Source organism: Amblyomma maculatum, chromosome 2, assembly GCF_055883805.1.
Source record: "Amblyomma maculatum isolate TAMU_Amacu chromosome 2, ASM5588380v1, whole genome shotgun sequence".
Taxonomy (NCBI): domain Eukaryota; kingdom Metazoa; phylum Arthropoda; class Arachnida; order Ixodida; family Ixodidae; genus Amblyomma; species Amblyomma maculatum.
In genome coordinates this window covers 126,578,173-126,605,517 of record NC_139345.1, presented here as the reverse complement: position 1 = coordinate 126,605,517, position 27,345 = coordinate 126,578,173, and positions in this window count along the sequence as shown.

Genomic DNA, 27,345 nt, shown 5'->3' with positions numbered 1-27,345 from the left:
TAGGTAGATGGCAGGCATCATATCCGGGTCCACGTTGCCTGCAGTTGGTACAGGCGTCCGGGCTGCCTCTGTAGGGCGTGCAGCGGTTTATTGTGCTCATGTAGTTTACGGAATAGGGGACGTAATCTTCGTCTAATGGAATGAGTATAGAGCTAGTCTTCCCCATCCGCCTAGCTGGCCAAAATCTTGCAGTTGGGGTTGCCTTGCACGATGTGGTAGTAGACTTCCGCAGGCGTTTCTTGACAGTAAGCTTGTGAGATGATGCCAAGTGTGGCTCCAGAAAGTGGGGGGTGGGCAGTGTACGCAGCACGCAGATATTGCTTGTGTAAAGAAGGCAAAGAACGGAAAATGCTGCGGCATCGCCATCCCCATCGCTTGGCTCCGGCGCCCATCTCTCGTGCTGAAGCTGTGCCCTGCGGCTAGCAATTCGACCCTGCTGTGCCCGAATTTCTGGCAGAGCTAGACGTTCAAACGAACTATTAAATCCACATTTCACTTTGTGGAGGTCAATCTGAGGTTCCCTGTACCCATCTCGCCCTGGAACTTCGCAGCGGAACGTTGACTACCCCAATGACGGAGCCGACCTAATTGCACCAACCTCCACCCGTCACCTGCACAGGTGCGCTTCGTCAACGGGACCCCGCTACCTCCAGTGGAAGCAGCGATGACGACGTCGACGATTGGCTGACCACTTACGAACGGGTCAGCCGTCACAATAACTGGGACGACAACCGTAAGCTCAACAATGTCATCTTTTACTTGAGCGACGTCGCTAATCTGTGGTTTAGAAACCACAAGTCGGACTTTACTACCTGGGCGAATTTCAGACGAAATTTTCTGATGTGTTTGGCCGCCCCGCCGCCCGAAAACTCCACGCGGAACAGCGTCTTCGGTCGCGACTGCAGCTGCCCGGTGAAACGTTCACCAGTTACATTGAGGACATTGTTGATATGTGTCGTCGCGTTGACCCGGCCATGACCGATGCCGTTAAAATACGTCATGTCCTCACAGGAATTCATGACCGCGCTTTCAACATGCTCATCGCGAAAGGCCCCACTACGGTCGAGGAAATCTACGACCTCTGTCAAAGCTACGATGAGCTCCGGAAGGAGCGTGTTTTGATTCGCCAGCCTCATGCATCACTCGCTGGACTAGCCGCGGAGAGGGAATCATCTAGCCTTTCTGAAGACATCAAGGCTTTTGTACGCCAGGAGGTCGCGCGACAACTGTCCCTGCAGCCATATGTTAAGGAGTCGTCAACAACTGGCCTTGTTGCGAAGCTTCACCGTGCAATCCAGCCGCATATATCTTAAGTCCTCCCTAATCCTGTTCCTCAATCAGCTCCGGTCGCACCCTCAATGGCGTTCCCCACGCCCACAATTTCATCGTCCGGCGTTGCGCCACTGAGCTACGCTCCAGCATTCGCGCCGGCTCCTCCTCAAGTATTGCGCCGCACGTATGCCGAAGTCACTTCAAGTCCACCGCCTGAGCCAACATATGCCTATGCTTCGCCCCCCATGCGGTCGGCACCAACAGCTTTTGCTCCCCCCTTGCTTCCGTGGATTTAATAGTTCGTTTGAACGTCTAGCGCTGCCAGTAATTCGGGCACAGCAGGGTCGAATTGCCAGCCGCAGGGCACAGCTTCAGCACGAGAGATGGGCGCCGGAGACAAGCGATGGTGATGGCGATGCCGCGGCATTTTCCGTTCTTTGTCTTCTTTACACTTGCCATGAATATTGAGGGAGATGATCTGACAGAGACACAGAGCAAGGTCTGTCTACGAGGTGGCAACCGCAAATATGTGGTTGGTAGGGTGGACCCGGAGGAAGGCGTCTGAGGGCAGCAGAGTCTTCAGCTGTTCCTGGATAGCGTTTCGTAGTTTGATGCCTGGGGTCCGATCTAATTGAAGCTCACCGTATGGGTGGACAATCACACGCAGTGCTTCTGGCGGAAGTGATGGTTGTTTGTTGCGTTGCCCTGCGACGAGCGCTGCTTTTGTTGCGGGCGGCGAACGAGTTGGAGCCGCACCGTCCGTGTGCTTGGATGCATTTGTCGTCGCATTCCGAGTGCCAGGGTGAGCGTCTCCAGTTAAGCTATGAAGCTGTTGCGGGCGGACTTGTCGGGCTTCTGCCCTTTTTTGCTGCACGGGTCTTGTACGAGTCATGGAGAGCTGTAAGAAATTCCTTAGAATGCGTTTCTTGTGGCGTGATGGTTTTTCCTTCCGCGGTGATCTGCATGTTATAGCCGGCTGTGCCGGATGGTGCACTGGGAGATGTAGATGTTAGGCTTAACGTGGCTGCTCACCGGCGCTGCACTGAGCCGGTTCTCGAATAACGAAAGTCCGTTCTAGGCTCGTCTTGAGCGGTTTGTGGGAAATTATCGAGCAGATATGTAGCTTGTCAGATAACTCGAGGCCGCTATGGAGCGTGCGGCAGGAAAACAACGCACCTATCGACGGAGCCGATGTGCAGAGCGTCCTGCGGGGTTAGTTCCTAGACGGCGCTCCCGTATATTGAGGGAATTCCGGAGGCACATCTTGTGCTGGTAAGGTGTCGGAGAGTATAGAATAACGCAGAACCCCCGATGGCTCTGTCCAGGCTGTTGTGATAATGAAGGGTATACCCTTCTCGCGGAGAATCATTGATGCGCGTGTACACAGCGAAGAGTGCTCCGGGTGCCGGTTGGAGAGCTTCTCTTCCCTCTGTTACTGCTCGCTTGGAAGGGCCCATTCAACCCTTTGGGCACAGAAGTTTTAGGCAACCCCCCCAAAAAGGACTACGAAAGTAAATGATGCCACCCATAGTGACCGATTCACTTGAGCAAGGTAACGACTACACAGATTGCTACGGACATCGTGGTGCCTGTTTTTGGCGAGTTTTGGACGTGTTTCCTACAAAGGCACAAACTACGCCGCCTTCTCTTTGGTTCGTGCCGACAACAGCCAGGAGAGGTTCGCTGCTGCGGCGCTGCCATCCGAATTCAATGACCTATCTATCTTTAACGATGAGGGGTTTCTAGTGACCTGCATCACTGACGAGAAGCCGAGGCATGCCAATTTTGCGGCATTTTCCTTTCTCCACGAGAGAACACCGATGAAATTCGGGACTAATTTCTGTGTAGGGGAGACAGCTCTCCAGGGAGACCTTTGTCTTCGTCATTCTACTCTCTGCAATCCAGTTCAGTCATCTGCTCCAGCGAGTGCACTGTGTTTAGCTCCGGATGCAGGATCACATATGAGAATACAACGATTGACTTTAAAAGAAAAAGGACGACAACCATCCTGTTACCGTTACCCACACAAGCTTTGCGAAAAAGCGCGACGTTTTTTATTCATTCCACTTCTTGTTCTTTTTTTTGCCCTTTTTGTTGGAAAGCGACAGCGGCTAGAACTCGGCCGAAGGAGGAGAGCAACAACTGCGCGAGTCCGCGCACGCGCGTAAACACGTGCTGGAATGTAGCGCCGAGCAGACAACATTGCTTTCAATACAGCGCGGAGCAGACGACTTGGCCGCGTTGCGTGCAGGTTTTGCAGAGGTCTCCATGGAGGGCGCTGAAGCACAGAGCGACGCAGCACACCGTGCCTCAGGTTGTCTCCCCTACATTGCAGTAAAAAGCCGTGGGATTACTATTTTTTAAAGCTAATTAGGAATCGTTCATGATACACACCCCATCATCAAAAACCCGGCTATACCCACCCAAGGGCAAACCCGTCTCTATTACTCCTCATATCAACCCGGTTCATTGCCAGCAGCCTCCCCTGACCCCGCAATCTTTGTCTCATAAGCCCATTTGACTTTCTGTCTCTGCTGCTGTAGTTTTCTTTCCTTGGTATCCAATTTGCTACCCTAAGAGACCATCCGGTATCATCTATTCCTACTACATGTTCTGTCCATGCCACTTCTTGATTCCGAATAGAATGTCATTACCCGGAGTTAATTCTCTGACCCACTCTGCCCGCATCTCAATTTTACACCTACCGTTTCCCTGTTGATAGCTCCCTGCGTTGTCTTCAACTTAAGTGGAAGGCTTTCCGTTATCGTGCATGTTTTATTTTTGCCCGAGTAGTACTGGTAAAACTTTACTGTTATTTTTTTGTTAATGAATAATGCTTAGAAATGTTTTCTTTTCACACCTTTAGCTCTTACATTTCATTTCGGCACTATACTGACAGCAGTGTTTATGGTCAGAAATATACTTCTTCATGTTGTTTATACGATCATAATTAGCGCGTGTCATAAACTTAGGATTTTTGGCTTCTTCCGGAAACCCTGATAGAAACACGGTTTTCTCTTACTTTTTAGATCCTTTTATAGTATGTCTGTTCATCCTACTCACTTAAAGTTCCTGTCAAGCATACATAAGGCTAATTTTACCGAGCTCTTTTTCTTGAAGCATTGCCCAGATGAAGAATAGGTGTACCAATATAGTGGGCGCTTCCCTGACAGGCTCTTTTGTAAACACAAAATTCGAACACTTCTGATCAATAATTAGTATCCAGGCAGTCAACGCAAATTAGAGCAGGTTAGACTGTCGTGTAACAGCAAATAATGATTGGTGACCTAGACGGGAAAAGTAGAAAGGTAGGCTTGAAAACAATATGCAGAAGACTAAGGTAATGTTCAACAGCATCGGGAAGGAACAGCAGTTTACATTAGGTAGCGAAGTACTCGAAGTAGTAGGCGATTATGTCTACTTAGGACAAGTAGTAACCGCAGATCCGGATCGTGAAAAGGAAATAACAAGAAGAATAAGATTGAGATGGAGTGCATTTGTCAAGCACTCGCAGATTATGACTAGCAGTTTACCGGTATCGCTCAAGAGGAAAGTATGCAACAGTTGCATCTTACCCGTACTCACCTAAGGGGCTGAAACGTGGAGGCTAACCAAGAGGGTTCTACTTAAGTTGAAGACAACGCAGAGGGCTATGGAACGAAAGATGGTTGGGGTAACATTAAGAGATAGAAAGCGTGCAGAGTGGGTCAGAGAAATGCCTCAAGTTACTGACATTCTGGTGGAAATTAGGAAGAAGAAATGGGCATGGGCAGGACCTGTAGTACGAAGAGAGGATAACCAATGGTAGCTTAGGGTAACAAACCGGTGGTCAAGGGAAGGAAAGCGTAGCAGGAGGCGGCAGAAAGTTAGGTGGGCGGATGAGGTTAAGAAGTTCGTGGATGCAGCTAGCACAGAACCGGGTTGAGTGGAGAAATATGGGAGAGGCCTTCGCCCTGCAGTGGGTATAATCAGGCTGATGATGATGATGATGATGATGACACAGGGATGCCGTTTGCGTTTGGTTCGACTAAGTTATCTGTGATTATACGTAGAAACTAATCCAGAGTAGTCATCTTTATCTTGTCATCGATAGCCCCCCCCCCTCTTTCTCAAGATCACAAACACTCAGTCATCAGTGCGTACATGTGTCTATTTCAATATCATCATTCATACGCGTAGAAGTTGGCCATGGATATTACCAACGGCTTCAACCGCAAGGCTGCGGTGGCAATGGTGAATCACCATGTACGCCACCTTCAGGCTCTGTTGAAACCAATCCAACGACGGCGGGCTTCAGGACGGACAGCTCAACGCCTTCAAGACCGTTTTCAAGAACTTAAAGTGCGTCATCATCGACGAAGTCGGTATGATGACGGCGGGTCAGCTCGACGCGATTGACATGCTCCTTTTATTATATATACCACGTGGTTACGGCACGCTCCATTTGATTTTACTGGTTAACCTCCCTGCCTTTCCTCCTCCTCCCTCCGAAATACCCTTCGGCTTAAACAGGTTCGCTGGTAAAAAAAAAAAAACGCGTTGCAAATGAGCAGTATTCCAGATTCTATTTTCCTGAACATATGCTGCATTTTGCGCTCTTCGTGCCTTACTTTTGAAAAGCTGAGAATCCAACATTTCCGTTTAGATTAAATTAAATTCGAGCTAAGAGTAACGCAGAGGCACTTCTCGTTTGCAAAAAAAAAATTATTGTCATTGAAATGTCTTCAACGATGCGAATAACATGGCTCAGAGAGACATCTGAACACTCATGGACCATTGGCATGCTTCAAATTTTTTACGCCTCTAAAAATACCCTTTAGAAATACTCAAACCTCAGTTTGCAGCACCGCTGTCTGAGCGTAAACCTCACAATTCTGATATCTGTAAGGCAATCAAATAACTTTCAAAATGTGATCAGGAAAGAATCTCGGCATCATATTCAGGAAGAAATTTCAAATCGTTTAGCTACGGTTAAACCTTTAGTGTTAGGCGAAAGTTATATTTGTGTCCCTCTCCACAGGCGCCATGCTGCGGTAACTCCCTGGCACGGCGCAACCCCTTTATATACTCAGTCTCAGTGTAACGTCAGTTATCATGTGACACCGTACCATATGTCCACCTCATAGTTATTCGCTTTGACCTTAGACCTTTAGTTTTGTTACCATAGGTGCGACATCATATCGGCACTCTAAGTGCTTCGCGGTTTGACCTCTGGCTCACTTAAAGGTCATAATCCTGTGCACGGTGACTTTGGCTTTACATTGCCCAGTGAATTTAAAAATCGCTTAAAAAAAGTGAAAAAAAAAATTCTTCGCAACCGCCGACGGATCCAGCAAAAATTTACTGCTTCTGATTTGCTTTATAATATTCACATAGATTGTAAAACTAATTCCCTTTCTCCGTATACCCTGCTTAGTTTGCTGGCCCACATGCTGCTTGCGATCGCTTCTTGGATATAGTTCCGCCTGTTAAAAACTTTTGTCGGATGAGGTATTGAAAGTATTTGTTTAGTTTGTGCGTTCCTGCTGAAGCGCTTGGGGCTCCGAAGTCGCCGTATATCAGAGCAAGTAAGCGCAGCGGCCAGGCGCCTTCCCCGAGCTTGGACGCGAATCAGACGTAAAAATTCAAGAACCAAACGCGCGTCGAAAAACCTAGCGACAATCATATTCCCAAGACTGTAGCAGTGCAGTCAAATCGAGCGGCTGCGAATCGTTATTTCAAGAATAGAAAGAGCATACAGCGTTGCCCGGAAGTGCGGCGGCTCAATACGACATTTTCCTCAGCAATTTTCTTTCGCACACGCATCGAAAAAGATAACACAGGCGATGATTCACTGGCGGACATAAGCTCGAACACGAGGGGCATTAAAAGACACGTAGCGCAGAATACCGCACCTGGTACCAGGCACTGTAGCGGCGGTTCGGTGCTCTTTCTGTTCCTGCTTTCTTCGAAGGGACAACTACGGCGGATTTTTGGCAAGTTAAACCAAGAATTCTTCTCCTCACTCTAGCACTTCCACAAGCAGAAGGAGAAGGTTGAAAAAATAGATAGGCGTAATAAATTTTATTATGAAGACAGTATGCTTTTGATCGTAGCTGAAAAAAAAAAAACACATTTCGTCTCTTAACTATAACCTCTATTAAACATGTGAAGTTTTTATAGATGTCCTGAATGTTCGACTGAAACAGAAGTTGAAAAATAAATTTTGTGTTATTACACTAAATATGTCTAGCAGGAACGACAAGCAGAAATTCCAAATACAGTTGTCCGAAAGTGCTGGTTTTAGCAAATCGTGTTGCTATTTTGTTGGTCTGTTTCTTTACTTGAGCGTTCCTAAGCTCAATTTCGTTGAATGGCTTCAAATGACAACGGCGGTCCGATGAAGAAGATAGGATGCTGGTATATATCAACGTTTTTCTCACTTTTACTCAAAATATTTGGTGATTTTTGCAGTTGCAGTAGAACTTTATGCATCCTGCCGTGGTGGCTCTGAGGTTAAGGCGCTCGACTGGTGTTTCCAACGACGCGCGATCAAATCCCGGACGCGGCGGCCGCTTTTGAATGGAGGAGAAAAGCGAGTCCCCCGTCTACTGCGCTATGCCATTGAAGGCTAAAGAACCCAAAGCGGTTGAAGGTTTCCTAGATTTTCACAACTAAGGCATCCCTCGTAGCTTGAGTTGCTTTGTAAAGTTAAACCTTGTCAAAAATAGAACTTTATCTACACTTTTATCATAAAAATAAGCAAAACCGAGAGTAGCGCACTTTGACAAGCAAGGTTCGCTTTGGTTGCCTTTGAGGTCACTCCCTGTGGCACTTGATGACAATATCGCGAAATCGACGGCTTGAAAAGTATTTCGGATTTGATGTAAAAACATAATGTTGTTATGACTCGCATTCAGTACCCACTCACGTTTAGCTGCCGAATACTGCGCATTGAAGTTTGGCGCAATAAGCAGACCATCTTTGAGGGAAATTCGTTGCTTGCTAATGTTGTTCCATTTTTTTAAGGTTGAATGAAACGCGCAGTCATTGGGCACCGCGAAATGCTTCACTAGCGGCAGATTATTCAAGGGGTCTGGCTTCGGTCAACTTGTTGGGATTTTTGTATGTTTTAACTGTCGAACTATCGCCTCAACATTGACGGCTTTTTTGACTACTGTGTATTCGTACCTACGGCCCGCTGCGGACAAATGTTGCAAACTTTTAGCATTGCTGATGTTTTGATCACACTAACTGCAAGCTAAAAATTGGATCAGCAAGCACCATTTATGTAAGCCTTATTTTACTACCGTATCACTGGAAGCCTGGGAAACACATCAGTCGCAAAAAAAAAAAAAAAACAGTCGTTTGGTAGTAGTGATAACTGCGACGAATCTGTTCTGACATATTAAATTGGTTATTCGATACAGCTCGACACTCTCCTCTCGGTGCACGTGACTGATGCCATCTGTGCGAGTAGCGCACTGCCAAGCAAATCAATCGCTATAAACCCAACAGAGTTTCACCATCAAGTAAGTGAACGTTCATTGCTCACTGGAGTGGACGAAGAGAATATGACAGAACGGTGCTTTAGTTTTGGGGATTAGCTTTGCTTTGAAACCAGCGGAAGAGCAAGTGACAACTAACCCTCTACAACGCCTTTAGCAGCATGTAATGTGCGACGCTCCGGGATCTAATTTATAGATCCTTACGAGCACGGTGACGAAAGTAATTGAGGTGATTTCGAATACTTCAAGAATATATTCTGAGCAGGAGCCAATCGCTTGATTTCTTTCACTTAATCCACATTGGCTTAAGTAAAAGACTCTGAGCAGCTACGTTGTCGGTTCTATTATTTCGAAACATCTTGTATAGAGTCACTCGATTCCTGACAAAAATTGTTTAAGCAAAAGGCAGCTACCTTTTAAGAATTTTTTCTGTTGCTTTCAATTGTTCCACACGCAGCGATGGTACATTTAAAGCTGGTTATATATTTGGTGATGGCTTCGTAACGAGAAGTTTGTATAACGCAGCGAATTGTCAGCTCATTCATATTCATTCATGTATATTCCTATTAAAAAGCTGGTCACTTGTCCCGGCTATTTTCAGAAGGCCGCTTACGGCTGTTTATTTTATATCAGTGTGCCACAGATTAACATTTGACACTGGACCATACAAAAGGGTCGAAGAAGTCGAGTTGTCATAGAGAATAGGACGCGTAAGCGTCATACTATCACATAAGCTATTACCAATGTCTTTCACTTGCGGAACTCCATGATCTACATCAATACTATGCATTAAAACTGCAAGACGGGAAAAAAAATGGGTATACATTCTTAGGTACACTACACGGCTCGTGTAATGCACTTGGCCCGCCTTTGCTTTTTATCATATTACAAAATTGATATGAATCTATTGCACAGATGTCTGACCTCTATCGCATGCTCGCCGCAATTCATCGGCATATTAGTAAAAGGGGTGTTAATTTATTTTGCAGCTTGCTTAACGATGCCTGCATAACAACGAAATCGTCATTAAAGCTTCGATTAAAGCAATTGTCTCTCCAAAGGCGTCAAGATGGGCAATCGTGTTATAAGCCAATTAGTGATTCAAAATTAAGAGTGTGCTCTCAATCTCAGCTTTGTGTGTAGACGAGATAGTGCTTTTAACACCATCCTCCCGTTCTGGGATGTTTTTATTTGATTCGACAGAAAAGAAGGCGCTGTATTTGTCTCACTTCTTCGTATACAACTACATTTATAATTAACAGCATAGAAATAGGGGCACATATGTTCCTGGGTCGAATTCCTATCGCAAACAAGACCCTATCCTGTCAAACACATGAATGATATATGAGAAGCGAAATTTTATACGAAACCAACCTCAACTGAGCGCAGTTAAATGGGGCGTCACAATGTTGATAGGTAATCAAGTGCTTGGCTTTGCGGCACGTTTTGTTCAGTACTGGTTAACGATAGCAGCGATTTCGTATCGATCGAACGAGCTCGGTTGCAAGCGACGGCTTGCACTTTTTATTGAGGCGCCTTTGAAATGAAAGATCCTGACACTCCGACAAAAGCGCTTGGCTTTTCAAGACATCTCCACCAGCGACATTTACTGCGGCAGGATTTTTTCTGCTCTCTAATAAAGAACGATTGCTTCTTTTGAAGATCATAGAAACAACGCCATAAAAGAAAGCAGATAAAAAGGACAAACTGGAAGCAGAGCTACGCCATCAAGAGCGATTCCTCGACATGAAACCTCTTTGCAGTGTTCGGGCCTGCCACATTTTTGTAACATTGGCTGCACAAAATGTTCCTGAGTGTGCGTTGTTATTTTCGACTTTAATAACCTTATCTCGCACGCATTTCAGTCTTGCGTATTCCTTGACGTAACTTTTGAAATACCATGATATTGAGAAACGGTTATGGCGTCAGATAGTGCGAAAAACACGTAGACAGAAAAAGACAATAAAGGACGAGCGCTATCCTAAGACAGAAAGGTTGTTTCGCAAGGACCGGCAGTCAGCAAAAGAAAAAAAAGGAACAACTGAGCTCCCTTCAGCCTTTCTGTAAATCTCCTCTCCTTGCTTCGAGTAAATCGAGTGTTGCGAACCTTCGAAGCGTAGGTAGTTGGCACAGTATTAAGAAAAATGTCGATGTCTAATGGAAACAAAAGTGTCCACATAAAACGTTCTCGCTGCAAAACATCTTTAAAAGGTAGCTGTGAAGCCCGGCCTATCACTAAGAAGCGAGCTGTCTCCGATAAGACAAAAACTGCTCCCTAGCGTTGGCACCTCGATAAGGTAACTTACAATACGCCTTCAAGTATCGCAGTAGAGCTGTTTGTCGAAGTTCTATCGAAACAAAGGGTATTTCAAGATTCTCTTGAAAAAACTTTATTTTTGATGGCATACGTTTTGGCAAAGAGTGATCAATAGTCGGTGCTATCCGCCCCGGAGGGCTCGAGGTGCGGTAGCAAAAACGTTTGTCTTTACCCATTAGAGGTGAATGTAATTAATACCAATGTACTTGCGCCGAGGCCTTGAAAATGGATATTTAATATCGACGTGGTGTTAATACCGTCGGTAAAAGAAACTGACAGACTGTGAAAATAGTGAGAATTACGAAAAAAAAAAACAATTTCTCGACGTGTTCTGCTGTCTAGTGTTCGCGATTTTTTGTCACCACCTGGGTTGACTCTCTCTCAGTTGCCTGTGCAAAATATCCTGGTAGTTAAGAAAACAGGATACAAAATATCACTACACTTTATTGACTAATACAAACGAACAAATGTAGCTCTGAATGCGGAGCTAACATTAGGTACGAAAAATTTAGGCATATATTTTCTTGGGTATTTTACGTCATCATCCCTTATAACTGAAGCTATATGGAGATTTTTTCGTTGAAAAGATGGTCGACGGCCTGTGCAATGGCGTTATGAAAGCCATCGAATTTAATTGATTATTATCAAGAACACAAAATAATGTGCTGCGGTCATATTATTCGTGATTTCTTTAACCGCCATCTTGAGATAGACTGCGCTTTCTGTCCAGACTAGCCTCGTAGAAAGTTCGAAAATCGACGCTTTCTGGCCAATGGTGTGCTTTCAGCCGACTTTTTCAAAGCTTCATTTTAGCTCGCAGTATATTTAGCAAGCAAAAAACATATTACACTGTCCCGTGAAAGATATTTTGGAAGCACTGGCAGCGATAACACCGATCCATCTTGTTGCTTTTAAAGCTGCGTGAGCCGCCGGTCCTTGTCGCAAAAGTTTACGCCAACATGTCAATGACGTCCGGCTTTAAGCGAAGACTTCGAGCCATTTGCATTTGGTATCCTCAAATTTTCTCCTTGGCTTTTGAAATGGGAGGAGGTCTTCACTTCTTATTTCATCCCCTAGAATTTACAGTTTATACCCAACACTTAACGCCAGCATACTTCTGTATAATGCGTTTAAGTATTCAACGTGCCGCAAGCCTCTGATAACGCTGAACAAGTTATTTCAGATTGCTGCTGGATAATTCGAATTTCACCTCTTTTTGCTATCTCGGTGAATTTTTTTCCACAAACTGCGCATGCCATGGTAATATTGTTTATCATGATCGTGTTGGAGTTATTCTGTGGTTTTCATTATATTTCGACCTTTGTACTGGCCAATACTATACTTCTACAAGGTTTCTTTACAGTACTTATTGTGTAATACGCGTGCACAATGACGCATAACCACAGCCTCCTTTGCTTAGGCTGAACCAAACTTTTCATGGCAACATGTCTTTGGAAGGGACACGTAATGTTAAATTACAATATTTTGTTGTGCTCTTCGTGGAGAGTATGGTTTGTATGCTTAATAGACTTCCACTGAAACATATATTAGTTCTCAAAACATGTAATGCTTTTCTCCCTGAACAAAATATCGCCACTAATGTCTGCAATATATTTAACCAAGTGCACACAAAAAGAAGCCGCTTATTCAATGTTTGCAATCAATGGGGTGTAATACATTTCAGGTGCCTGACCACTATAGATTTCTGAAACCCCGCTCTAGGCATCAGTTAATTTAAACGCTGTGCTCTAGATCCAGACACAAGTCGGCAGGTGTTATCAAGTAATATTTTCAGATTTCGAGGGCACGCAACGAAAAATAAGAAAACTTGTGGCGTGGTCGCGGATTTGCAATCTGGATTCTTAATTATCGAAGTTACGGCATGAGAGTGCAAGAAATTAGTAGCCCGTCCTTTCTCATCCACCAAATTCAGAACAAAAGCAAAACTTTATTCGCTAAGTAGTTTCAAAAACGGTAAACACTAAGTGGTTTTAATGCTGCGTCGAAGATGTCTCTTTCTTCAACAGGAAAAGCGGCGCTTCAGTATTGAGCCTCTCTCTCTCATAGTTGTTTCGCACATTTTGTTCCACAATGCTTAGTTGATGGGGAAGAACACGGAAGCTGTATCGATTCGCAACTATCTTCAGTTCTTCATTTGATGCTATGCGCCGTCGCTGTTTTGAACACTTGACATGCAGGGATCTGGCTGCAACTATAATAAACTGACGATGCATTTTTACTTCAGTGCCTACCTCATCAAAGAACGGAATTCACTTTTCTTCTAGCAGAAGTGCAGAGCAAAAGACTCCAGCATCAGATAGAGCACATGCCAAAATAATAACTCAGATTTCATAATACCAGAGAACGTAGCGTGTGTGTGCTCCACTAGCCGCCTATGATGGCTCACTCCAAGAATCTGCAAACTATGGCCGACTCATATACCTTCATTTTACCCATTTACACACGCTGCAGTCACTACGTTTTGTGGAAGCATGGTGCAAAAGAAACATCTATATGTTCGTAATCTGCCGAAATGTCAAGGCGAAAGCATTTAAAAGCTAATGAGTGTGCGCAGAGTGTCCGTCAGCAGGGGTGTCACATCATGAACGTTATTTATTTGTTAAAAAATGATTTTATGAGGTAGAGGGTGAAAAATGGTTTTTACGTGCAAAGTTGGTGGTTGTGGAAGAATTAAAAATTAATCAGAACCAAAAAGTCACTTCGACGTCGAAATAGCTGTGGACGTCGATATAGGGTGCAGACGTCAAAGAATGATATCCATGCTGAGAATTCTGTAAAAAAACAACTAGAAGAGGAAAGATTAAAAAGAGCAAAAAAAAAAGAATGAAAAAGGAGCAACAATAAAAAAGAGAGGAAAAAAGAAGAAAATTAGTGAAAAAGCAGCAAATGAATGCTAAGAGTCGCTGGAAAATCTTTCGCCTTACTGCAATTAAGAACGTTTTGTGTGGCTCAGACTGGGTTTTTATTTTTGTTTCTTTTGATTGCAACAATGCCGTGTGCTAACGCTCGCCTATGGCGAAACAGACACCGTAGAGGCGAAAAGCAAGGCGCCCGTGTGCTGTGCGATGTCAGTGCACGTTAAAGAACCCCAGGTGGTCGAAATTTCTGGAGTCCTCCACTACGGCGTCTCTCATAGCCTGAGTTGCTTTGAGACGTTAAACCCCACAAAGCAAACCAAACCAAACTAGTCTGTTTTCTTCCTATTTAGAAATCTCATAAGGAAGGCACGAACGGTGAAGACCGACATCTTCACGAGGTTCTTATTTGGGAACGGTATGGTATATTGATGGTTCGGCTTGTAGGGTTTAACGTCCCTCATTGATTCAGGCTATCAGGGACGCTCTAAAGGATAACGTTGGAAATGTCGACTATCTGATGTTCTGTAACGTTCGCTGACATCGCACAGGTGATTATTCTTCATTTTCTTTTTTCCTGAATGTTTGCTCATGGCTAAGAAACTTGCTAATTTTATATAATAAAGGATGCTTCTTGAGTGTCTCCAAAACTAACAGTTTTATCGTAAGTCCTGCAGCATGTAGGTTTCATAGCAAAAACAACAGCAGTATAAATCCAGCTCAAAGAATATTGGAGCAGTCTTTCATTCATAGTCTCAATACAATATAAACACAATGCTGCTACGTTCAAGAAACTGACACCACGGTATGTCAAATGTTACAAATCCGTAGAAAGGTGATTTGTCTTTTGATTATTTGATAATGTGCGCCCCATCCACAAACAAGTTTGTATACAGGTATTTAGAGTTTCGTGGCTCTCAACGGCAGCCTTTAAGGTTTGCGGTAATTAGCGTTCTGCAAAAGTTGCATTTGCATTTGTGCTTTCACCTTCGTACAAAAATTTGTCAGAGAATTGGAAAACAGCCTTCGGCGCTACCCTGGACGCTTTTAGATGTGGCGTACAGTAATTCGCTGATAGCGGGATGATTTTGTAGAACTTACAAGGTTGTATCATACGTAGGTAATGAAGATTGCAATTTCTGGAACCCTTTTTGTTACAATATGTCAGCAAACTTGGATAAGTACCATCTTCTTTGTTTCAGCTATTTCATATAGTGTGGCGTGGCAGGAATAGATAATAATAGGCATCTTCACCAAGGCAGAGCAAGCGGAGGAGGTGGCCATCGCCCTGGCCATCGCCGACCGCGACTGCCACACAGTGCTATGCGACTCGAGGCAGGCGGTGAGAAATTACGCCAAAGGCAGGATAGCGAAGGAAGCGATGCGCATACTGCAGGCAACGAAGAAAGACGATGGCAGCAAACAAGTGTGAATCAAGTGGTTCCCGGCGCACGCGGGCGAGGCGTCAGACCGCAACGCCAACCACAACGAGACGGCACACGCTGAGGCACGCGCTCTAACGGACCGCGCCTCGGTCGACTGGCCACTGTGGTTCAGCACCAAGGACCGAATGACCGACTAAAACGAAATAACCAAGGCGTTCCGCCTAGCTCGCAGAGCTCTACCACCCCCTTGCTCGGGGCTCAGTCGAGAGCAAGCCGTTTTATTCAGACAGCTACAGACGGGCTCACTCCCCAGCCCGTCGCTGATGTACAGAATATATCCCGAGACGCACCCGATAGACAAATGCCGAGTCTGCCGAACGGAGACGGTCGGCTTCGCACACATAACTGCAACAAGTACCAGGAAGAAGCTACGTCTTGGAGGATCCCGCCGCGACTGGAAGCAGCCGCAGGGAGCGAAAATCAAAAGGAACAACTCTGGGTCGTCCAGCAGGTCATCAAGGCGCTGGCCCGGCAGGGAACCAGCGAGCCGGCAACGGCGAGCGGGGACCCAGGCCGCGCGGCCGGTGCCCAGAGGACGACGTAGGCCCCGTCCGGAGCGCGCGCGCGCGAGCGCACGTTCTACTGCAGGCCCCAAATAAACGTTTTAACAATCCAACCGTAGTGTACACTAAAAAAGTGCCTTTTATCTAATCAAGTGCCTCGCATTACGTCTATGATAAAGTCTGGCTTGAAGAGATATGCAATATGTTCCTGTTCTTCGCAGTGGATGTGCAATACGAAATTGAAAATTCGCATGCAAAGCAAGGCAAATAAATTAAATTCATCTCAGAGTTTTACAAATTGCTTTATGGAACGTGTGCAAGATTCGTGGGCAAATTTACCTCCATGAGCTTGACTATGTTGTTGAAATCCTAATAAGAACGAAGTTAGAAGTAATCCATACGCCTGTTTTCATAAGGATGTCCGACATGACAACTTGGGCTTTGCCTGTTGTGGGTTCATGTTTGCACGCAGGTTCAATGTCCGTTCTTAGCGTCCAGAATCATTTTGTTGCTGTTGTGGCAGTTCGAAGCAGATGGAGGCGGATCTTTTTAGTAGCCAAGAAACAAACATTTGTCGCACGATTTAGGATTGTGATACATTTAACAGCCGAAAAAGGTGCATAAAGTTTTCGGTGTAGTAAGGGTGTTATAAGTCATTCATAGAGTTCGGTGAATAACAGAGGTGGCATATGCATGTAATGGCTTGTTGTATATTAAGAAAAATCAGCGAATGAAATAGGGACAGCCAAGAATTATCGTCAAAGAAAGCGCTGTATATGGACTAAATACCATAACAAGGGCACATAGCGAACACAAAGGTTTGGCGAACATGGGATGCACCAACATGAAATTTCAAAGCGACCCTTTAGCCTCACAGTCATGATTGGTAATAGCAACACTTATGATATATTGTAATGAAGGCATGAGACTGCACCTTACAATATTGCGATGCCGCCACAGTTTTCTGTGAAATCAGGAGATCTAAGAGAGAGGAGAAACAGTCAGCTAACAGCTGAAAACAACAGGTCCAGTTTTGATTTATTGCCTATTATCAGAGAACGCTGTTAATCGACGCTTTTTCTATAGACCAGATTTTTCAGTCGTTCTCTGGCGCGGCCACTTTTTGCCGACTGGCAGGCCGCCACGCAGTCGTTTTCTTGGGGACTGCGATGCTGAGGATCTGCACGGTACTCTTCGGTAGCTCGCCCTCAGACACTATCGAATATTGCTAGATATTTTCACCGCCCGGTTGCACAGGAGCGAGCTTATTTGAGCTATCGTAGAGTTAAAATCTAAGCGTTATATATAGAATTTTGTTTCTAAATCACGTTTATTGTGTTGGTACTAAGTACGGAGCAACGCTAATGCTGCTGTTTCGGTACCAAGCATTACTGGTATGTACACGTCATCTTATATATAATTCTGGTCAGTTCCAAAGCGCTCTTCATGTTTCCGGCAAGCCATAGCGAACTTCACCAATTGGGCGGTGCTGTTGCCAGCAGGTGGTGCCCCAGGCAGATATAAAATTATTGCTTTGTGCTCATCTGCGGTTCCAAACTAATAGCGGGCAAATGTATTGCTGATTATTTAAAAGCGACCGCATTCGGATTGTTTTTTGTGCCTGGAATATCTATATAGTGCCTATTAAACTGTTGCGCCTGCATGTCACGAATGATACGCCTTTTTAAACCCTGCACGCAAATAATCATATGTGCCAGACAAAGAAGGTGCAAAGGAATGCTATAGCTGGAGCATAACAAAGTTTGTATAAGGTATACGAAGTTTAGCATCCCAAAATGGCTACGTCTATGATGCACGTGTAGGGAAATGCTCCGGAAATTTCAACCAGCTGGGGCTGTCTAACATGCGCTAATATACACGTGCGCATTCCACTTCCCCTTCATAGAACCGCAGCGGTCGCTGCCGTGGTCGCACCTACGTCTTCGGGCTGAGTAATCGAGAGTCCTATGTACTGAGCCACCACTGTGGCGCTCAAAACCGATTCCCTATTTTTAATATATCTTTATTAAATACTAAAAGATTAAAGATATGTGGCGACGTCTGCAGCCGGAAGACGAGTAAATTTGATTTCGAAAGTATTGACACGAGTGAAAGCCCTGCGCAGCCGTTTCGGCCAGCGTTACAGCCTGTAACGAAATCATGTTTATTTGCTGCTTCTCAGGCAGATACTAACCCCCCGCTGAAATACTAGAATAATTTTTATTGCTGGTAGTATTGCTTATTACCGTAAAGGAACCATAGAAAGAAGTATATAAGAGACATGCGCAACAACTTAGACAGGACACAGGAAGAAACACATACAACAGTTACGAGCGCACGTGTTTCTTCCTGTGTGCTGTCTAAGTTGTTGCGCATTTCTCTTATATTCTATGCAGAACCAACTAGCCCGACAACACGCTCTTCTGAACTGGATAGAAGGAAGCCAAGAGCGAATCACTGATGACCGAAAACTAAAGCGTTTTCCTAGGCACCCTCAGCGAGGAGCTGACCAATCCAGTTACAACCAAAAAATGATTACAAAATCACCCTCATGCACAAAATCAACAAGTAAAATAACATGCATTTATGACGTGTGGAGGGAAGCCACAACAAAAAAAAAAAGCAAAAAACGGCAGCCCATTAATGATAATTGCAGTGATTTTCATTCGTAACGTGCATGGTAGACGTCCCTCAGATATCGCGTAATCGAGGAAGCAGCCCGCTTTAAATTGCTACAGTAGTCTCCAGAAGAGGAAAATTAATGCACAGCACTTACCAACAAGCTTAGATGGTAGAGGACGCTAACGACGTAATTGAAGAACGGTTGTTTAGGAAAACGTATTTCACGCGAGGTGCCCGCTCGACTCGCAGTTCCCGGGATGCGCTCGTCCGAGGGATGGCGCCTGGTGTCGAGAGTAAGAGCGCGCTAGCAGCCTGCTTGCGAGCGTAAAAAGAAAACTACTTCTTGGGTAGTGGGCGCGAGCCAGTAATGAACTTTGCTGCTGCTTTCAACATCGATCCAAGTTTTCGTTTTACTCTCTGCCATCAAGAGTTGCTTCTAGCGCCGAGCAAGTGTACGACAAGGCGTAAACAGGACTCTCTTCTTGCTGCATATCATTGGGTGCAATACCGATGCAGCCTTAAACTACAAAGATGCGAAAAGGCGCAAAATACAAATATGAACTAAGAAAATAATGGCAAAAAGGCGCCGTGGCTTATTCGTTACATTACTTCATCATTTTATCTCTTCGTTATTGCCAACCAATAACCAATGTACTAAATGTTCTAATGTTAGGATTGGCAAGCCCAATTGTTGTGCGTTAATCCTCTTGGATTAAAGCCCACTTTCGAAGAATCGTTCAGCCGGCAAACTTCGAAAGTGAAATTTTGTTTAATGCGAGTATTTGAAAGTTTTTTAAGGTATCTTAGGAATTCCGAAATACTACAGAGCAAAATGAACAAATTTTCTTCAGTGGATATTTAAGTAAACTTATTCATAATATTTAGTTATCTTTCTTTTATTATTGAGGAGAATCAGAAAAAACTTGTTATGGTGTTGATTGCTTATTCAGGAATTTGAAATTAGACTAACATAGCTTAAAGTTGCTTTGAAGCTTCTAAATCTTAAACGCGTCCCTAATTGATGAAATATTTCCGTAGAGCAGTTCACATGCTGCACTGTTTATGATTTTTCTACATTATTTCCGATTTTGTGTGGGAATGTTCTTTTAAATAGACACTTCCTTATACTTTGCAAGCAATCTCTTCCCACTCTAGCTTCCATTCTCAACTTTTGGTTTTTTCCGTATTTAAAAATTACCTTGTGTCGCCCCTCGTCATTTGAGCAATCGTCGAATTAGTTGCCAAGGGAAACAATGCACTGTGCCTGCTTAAAATGCGCAGCTTTCACTAGGTAAAATGGGTTTATTTGTTTGGTGCGCGTAACACGTACATGAGGAGTTCATCTGCAGAGTAAATATTGTAATCTGTAATATCGTCGTTTTGCTTGGATGAGGCACACTATATTCACAGCCTTTACGCAGTTCTATAATAGCAAAACTCTCTAGTGGTCGTCTCTATTGCTGGAATCAATGGCAATTTTTGCTTTTAGGCTAAATATACCTCGCACAGACAGAAATTAAGATTAGAAGCTGGGATATTTTTATATACAATGTGGGTCGGGTGTAAAAACTAATGCTGGCAGCGAACAAACTCTGTAACTGGAAAGGAAGAGAATACAGCAACTAGAATTTATCGAAAACGTGCCCCCGCGGACAGAAGTGGTATATTCCACGTGCTGCCAGAAAATTGCCCGCCAGATTTTTCCGACAGACAAACAGTTATTTCTGAGATATGCATAACGTACCCTCCTTGATATACGTTCCGTCTACTCCAAGTAATTTTTTGTGGCACATTTTTTTTATACTGAAAAAATGAAATCGTTGCGATTCATGTGGAGTATGCCACGTTTGTCTGCGACTGTACGTCTTCAGAACTTTTGCTCTCTCGCAGCGCTGCAATTATGAAATCGATGTCCACCAAGTTTTGCTCACGCGCTCGAACACGGTGGCCGGCCGAGAAGGGCTGAGAAGCTTTTATTTTCTGGTGTAATAATGTGAGAACTTGAAATATCTGTATATATTCCGACAGGCGGCAGCGCTATTCTACAGCGATCTTTCTCTGTAAAAAGGGAAACGGAAATGATTGATATTTATCACCGCATTGCTTAAATAGTAGAAAAACTCGTTTCAGCCTAAAGATACCTTAAATGATACAGGTAATTACGGTTGGTTTGGTTTGTGGTGTTTAATATCCCAAAGCAATTCCGGCTCTGAGAGACGCCGTACTGGAGGACTCCGAAAATTTTGGCCCCCTGGGGTTCTTTAACATACACTGACGCGCAATTCCGTCTCCTCAACGGTAGGGTCTCACAAATTCTTTGTCCTCACTGGTTGCCTCTCAGCGGGTTAAACGGCGATTGTTACCGACAGGTGTCTGTGAACGCAACCTAAAGGTAACATAAACTCACTGAAGGCAGGAAATGATTACGTTGAAGGTAATTGAATACCGTTGTCATGTTAGCGTTGTCTCGTGGCTGTGTTTACGGCTGGTTTTGCGGTTACTAAGAAATAAAAACATCATGCAATGCAACCTAAAGAGAAACGCCACGGAAAAGATCTTCATAGCCTATTTTAACGATGCGATTTTTAAAAACAATTTGAGGAAAAAGTTGCACATTGAGGATTCGAACATATGTTTTGTTTGCTCGGTGCTCAGGTAAGAAGTGTTAATCCATTGTGCCTCTGAACCAGCCAGCACGGTGGGCTTTAAATGCGCTCTTATTCATTTTTACAATATTTCTGCCATCCGTTGCCAGGTAACGCAGCTCATAGGACCTACCGTTGAGAGAACGGAATCACGCTGCACTGACACACACAGCACACGGGCGTCTTGCTTTTCGACTCGAACAAAAAGGTGAAACAGAGGCCGGGATTAGATCCCGCATCCTTGGGAACAAAAGTCGAGCACCGTAACTACTGCACCACCTCGGCTTTTTTTTTTCCTTTATTGCCTGATCTTGGCGCATTGCATTTCACGAAAACAAAATCAGCAAAAATCACACAAACGCTATTTACATACGCTATTTACATGACGCTCTGAAATTCACGCATACACAACAAAGGCTCTATTCTTGAGAGCCACTCTGCAGGTTCTGCTGCAGCTTTCTGGATTGCCGAAAACCTGTACACGCTTCTAGAAAATAAATTCGAGCAGGCTGTGCGTCTTTATGACATTGGTAACCTGCCATTCTTGAGCGCCATATACAGTGGAGGCCCAGGAGCATAATTAAATCAAATGGTACCCCATCCTCACTTTCTACGCATAAGTACCGAATGTCATGCGGGTCTAGCGGAAAATCTTTCATTGGCGTTCTGTGCATTACATCCCAAAAATAGACCCTTTCCCAACTGTGTAAAAAAAGCATGGTGTATTGTTTCTGGCTTCCTGCATATTAAACAGTGTGATCCCTAGGGTATAAATAACCCGTTTACCTCCAAAAATATTTTTACCGGCAAGGTCTCGGTGTGCAATTTAGAAAAGAAGGTATTTGCCCCTGGCGTCACCTGCGTTTCTTTCACCCTTTTCAACACATCTGCACATGGGCTTCCTCTGTAAAAGGCCCTGTAAAAAGGCACTGGAGCCATAATGTCGCACAATGCACATTACAATTTCTTTCGTTTTACTATTCACATATAATGGCTGGAAAACCGCGCTGAAAGAAACCGCACACTTGCTACGACTTCTCTGTAAAAGCTCTTATACCTGCGGAAAAATCTTCAGTTGAAACAACGTACTCCGGGAGCAGCCACCTCAGTCTGACTTGCCATTCGGTGCGTAAAGAAAAAAGGGTCCGTCGTGTCTTTACAAAAAAAAAAAAAAACCTACTGACCAGCTGTCGCAAAAACAGGTGGCCCAATCCTAGCTCACCGTATTTTACACGTCTGAATAAGTTGGTCCGACTGCAGCGCTCCCATTCAGACGGCCAGACAAATACGGCGAAAGTCCTGTGCAGCTTCTGAATATTTAACCGTGAACAGTGCCACACCAGCAGAATATACAAGAGCTTGCTGATAAATAACAAGATGCAAACTGTGGCCCTGGCTAAAATAGGTTGGCCCCTCTACACGTTTCAAGTTTGTCCTCTATCTCTTTAGCCTGCCCTCTCCAATACCGATCACTGTCTTGGCAAGCCATAAGTGGAACTCCCAAGTACCTATCTAAGGTCGCCGTCCAAGGCACACTGGCAAACCTTTCAGGCGTCAATGGCCACCTACCATGTCAAAGTCCAAGGCATTTCAAGCAGTTCATTCCATTACCGGTGACGTGACTGTATTCGCGCACACGCTTCTCAGCTTTGCATCGGTAAAAGCAGTGATGTCGTCTGCATACGCTAACAACTTTACTTCGGCGGCTTATACCTTGAATTCCTGAATGCAATTTTGTTATGAGTATTTTCAAACAAAGGGTCTTTATATAGATACAAAATAAAACAGGGCTCAGGAGACAGCCCTGGCTTACGGAACGTTGCATGCTGCTCGAGGCCCCTAAGCATTTGTTAACTATCAATCTCGTCGTGCAGCTCCGGTACGCCAAGCGCATGCCCTCACGGACAACAGAACCAACATTCATATGGTCTAAAATGGCAACCAATAGCTCGGGAGCTACACAGTCAAATGCCTTTGCTAAGGTAATCTGGAGAAAGGTCACCCCACCATTACTGCCATTAAAGTATTCTAGTCTAGTACACTGCGCGCTTTATGGATATTAGTGAAAATGGAGCGTCTTTTAATCCCACATGTCTGATGAGGCCCAACTATGTCATTAATCACGGTCTGCAAATTTCGCCCCAGAACCTTCATAAACATTTTGGACTCCACGTTAGTGAGTGCTATTGGCTGGTATGCAGCAACTAGTCTTAACTTATTTAGTTTTCGGAATGAGCACAAGGTGAGGCGACCCATATGGCGCAGGCAGAGCCTTTTCATTGAAGGCTTAGTTAAAGATTACTGTCTGAACAGGAGATATTTCATGCTTTCGTGCATAAAAAGTCGCACTGAACCCCTCCGGTCCAAAGGATTCACCGAGGTTTAATTTAATGTTATTTCGTCGTCGAGACGCGGTAACTCAGCCAGAAACTTATTCTTAAATGTGATAACGTCTACTTGACTCGATGCGAAGACAGCTTGGTAATACTCGAAAAAGGCTGTTTTGATAAGGTTAATGTCTGTTTATAATACCCCTTCCCACTCTATTTCTTTAATGCGATTCTTTTTGGCCCTGGTTTTTTCTAAACCGAGCGCTCTTTTCGTTGGCGCTTCCCCTGCAGCTGCGTCTGGGGCCCTCGCCCTCACCAGTGCTCCCCGGTAGAGTTGTTTTTCGATAAGTTCTAGCTTTTGTTTCGTTTTCCTTATGTTATTTATTCATTCACCCGAGCTCGGCTTTCCTGTTTTACCAATTTATGAAGCAGGTTTCTTTACCGCACTCCATTTTGTTTCTCTTCGTGACTTATAATAGCAGCTCTTTCCATTGCTGTTATTTTAAAGGCTTCTTTACAGAGCTCCCACTTCTGCCAAACCTTCATGTTTTTGCTTGGGTCTATTTTGCTATTTCTTGTCTAACTGCTGGACTGCACATTGCATCCTCAAGTAGTTTTGTTGAATTTCCACATTTACCCCAAAAACCCATTCCCACGCTTTAAAATGTGTACGCAGCATTGAACGAAACAATGGTCTGAAAACGACAGCACTACTCCCTACGTCTTGCATTGTGGTGCAATATCGACGGAAGCATAGATGCAATCTAACCGTGCATAGCCTGAGCCCTGATATCACGTGTACGTTAGTGGGCGTTCTCCTTTCTGACAATCTACCGCGTCCTCTAGGTTATAGATACCAATTATCTTTAACACTTCCGTGCTCCTCTCATGGAAAGTGCCGGTACTTGTCTTGTCATTCGCGTTTAGGATGCAGTTTTAGGCACCCATAACTATAAGCCGTCTTTCCGTCCTAAGGTGCTCTTCAATATTTTCAAAGAACACGACACGGTCATAAATTGCGTTGGGCGCGTAAACGGAAACAAAAAATTCGCAACTCACTGCCGTTCAACGAAACTTTGAGGTAAGCACATCATCCCGTCATTCACGAATGATGCCCTTGCACCTCTAGCCCAGGCAGATTAGACAATACATCCAAAGTTTTTCGCCGGGTGACGCTGCTCAGAGGAATCACGCGCCAGAGCGTCGTCTGCTGGAGTGCTGCTACGGGATATGGTTTGGTAATACGCAGCCGGGCAGCGTCTGTACGAAAAGAACAAAGTCAGCCGATGTGCATGCAGCGTGACTAACGAAAGCAAAAAACCTAGAAGTGAAACGTCGAATCATACTCTCGGTCTCTTATTCACCCCGAACTTTCGTTTCTTGCGCAGCGAATGTATCTTTTTCATACTCCATTACAAGCCTGTAAAGCTGACTTTGTTTTCTTTTACCTGCAAAACCTCTAACCTTTACGGTGGCTACTTCAAATGGAGATGCAGATGCCGCTTTTGCATACGAAGAAGAGACTGAATGCACGATGCCTACCTTCCGCGTCTAGTATATCGCTAGACGTTGCATTCGCCGCCGGTTCCACCCGGCGCTTGCCTCTAGTTGCAAGGCAGCTTGTACTGGAACGCTTGTGTATTGGTATATTGGTGCATGAGCGCGGATAGGAAAGCCATGCTTAAGACTCCTTCGCCGGTGATTCCTCGGCACTGTGCTCTGCCACCTTGTCTTCGTCTATCTTGGTCTCGGCATGCAGACGCTTCGCAAAGGTGACGAAAGTCGCACGAGCATCTCTCCTCTCCTCGTGGTCGTCGCTGGGCGCCTTTGTGTCGACTTCCAAGGCCTCCGCAACGCTAAACGCTCGGCCAGTCTTCTGATTGACCTGATCCGTCGATGATGCGTCACTAAATGGTGTCCCTCTCCCTGGTTCGACAGCAGTGGCGATGTTTCTGCTCGAACCCGTTGGCTTAAACGCCGCCTCTGTCGGTTTTCTCGCGTCTTTAGCTCCACTGGCTGTTTCTTCCGCCTCGCCGGCGTCCATGAGCTCCGCAGAGTCATTCGCCGCTACACACCCGATAACCGACGCGTAGGTACGGACGCAGTCAACCTACGCGTGTCCATAGCGCCGGAACGTGGAGCACCTGGGCACCTTACAGTCACGGCGAACGTGGCCCGTTCCACCAAAACGCAGGCACTGCATCTCATACGCGGACACCACTACGAGGGCCAACTCGCTAGTGATTCAAACTTAATGAGGTAGGTCATCCACCTTCAAATCTGGCTTTAGTTTGAGCAGCACCGTCCTCGTAGTGGATCCTTTCTCCTTCATGTCAGTGACGCGGTAACGTTCCTGGGTCACTTTGGTCACGGCGCCAAACGCCGCGAAAGCAGCGCGAATGTCTGTCGAGAACACCGTGCTGCATCCAATGCAGACGCAATTTACCCTGCTGTTCTTGTGGGTCAATGAAGATGCCGCGGCGACCCTTGATCTCGATCTCCCAAAGGCAGCCACTTTCTTTGCCGCTTTCGCACTGCTGAAGCTCATCGCCCACACATGGTTAATTTGGTACATCTCCAACGACACGAGGTAGGGTACCACATCAACATTGGCCAGAGCGTCTCTGAAGTCTTCGACCCTGTATGGCCTCACACGCACATCGCTGCACTGCGCCACCCCGGCGGGGCAGGCATTTATGTAACCGATGCCATTATTGGCCATGATCTTTTTATATATTGCCAGTCTTAAATTGTGCGTCGCATCTACGCCTCTTTTGTAAATGCTTGGAGCCCCTGACTGCTGAACCCACGGACAGGGACGCGTTAAAACAGGGCGAAAAGAGTAAGGCACCCGTATAGATGCCTTATTGTCAGTGTGCATAAAATAACCGAAGGTTGTGATAATCTCCTGATCCTTCTATCACTGCATTCCTTATACCCTCAACTGATATGGGACTTTAAGCCACATGAACCACAAACCATATGCAAGGGAAGAGTTATTAGAATCTCAGTAGGTTTCTTAAACAAGCGTTTAGAATTCAATAAGTAATCTCCTAAATGATCGGACATCAGACGAACAGAAGTTTCAGGAAACCTCAGATAGCTTATTGTGTTATATTATTCATTACCTACACTTCTAAGATTATAATGATAGATACGTTTGTTTGTGAGGCAGGAGACTCACAGGAAACCAAGGAAAGCTACCATCTCTACGATTAACTTGCTTCAAAACGTTCCGAAACATCTGCTTGAGTAAATGGTTTGTATATGTATTGCGAGAAATAGAAATTATACGTTAGCAATGCTTTAAAAGAGGCTATTTGGTCATGCTTGGTTTGTAGGGATTAACGTCCCAAAGCGACTGAGGCTACAAACTTGTCATGTATTATAGCGCGAGGGAGCGCTTTAAATACAAAAGGGACGACACTGCACGATTGCACTTGTCATTTAGTATCGTTGCTTCTGTGTTTTGTTGTACGGATTACAATTAACTGCTCGTGACAAGACAGTGCCCGTGTTTTCCATGACAGGAGAACCGAAGTGCTAAGAATAATTGGCATCTATAACCTGGAGGACGTGGTATAATATCTGAAAGGAGAACGCCCGTAAAGTACAAAAGATTCCAGGGCTCAAGCCATGACCGGTTATATCGCATCTATGCTAGTCTGCAGGCAGTGTATTCTAAAAACACTGTATCTGTACCTGTGTTCTGAGATTGTATGTGTGGAAAGAGATTAAATGGTATGACTAAAAATAAACAAAACTTGTAGCCACGCAGACAGAAGAGAAAGATGAAATGTCTGCAAATGGAATCAGCAAACTACATGTGAAGTGGAAGTTTGGTTATA